The sequence below is a fragment of the Paroedura picta genome, chromosome 9 (assembly GCF_049243985.1).
Source record: "Paroedura picta isolate Pp20150507F chromosome 9, Ppicta_v3.0, whole genome shotgun sequence".
NCBI lineage: Eukaryota > Metazoa > Chordata > Lepidosauria > Squamata > Gekkonidae > Paroedura > Paroedura picta.
Window position 1 is genome coordinate 7,702,054 of NC_135377.1, and position 447 is coordinate 7,702,500.

A 447-nucleotide genomic window follows, 5' to 3' on the forward strand; every position below is an offset into this window, starting at 1 on the left:
TTGTCCCTCTGAAAGGAAAGGGACTTTGGCCCGACCGTGCCTCTTGTCTGTGTTTTCCTTCCTCAGTTTCCCCCCTCACTTTCTCATTCTGCTCCTTGAAGGAGAAGGAGTGACACTGGAATAAATGTCACCCAAGAGCAGGGGTAGTCAAACCGCGGCCCTCCAGATGTCCATGGACTACAATTCCCAGGAGCCCCTGCCAGCGAATGCTGGCAGGGGCTCCTGGGAATTGTAGTCCATGGACATCTGGAGGGCCGTAGTTTGACTACCCTTGCCCAAGAGCTACATGCATTTCAGTCACTTGAAAGTTTGGGTTTCTTATGCAACGGAGAAAGGGGAAGGGGGAAACAAATGAAAGAAAATCTGACCAGGTCCTCATTTAAAGATTCTGACTCACCAAGTTCTGGACAAAGAGCTGGAAAGTTTTAAGCTCTCCTGGCAGTTTCA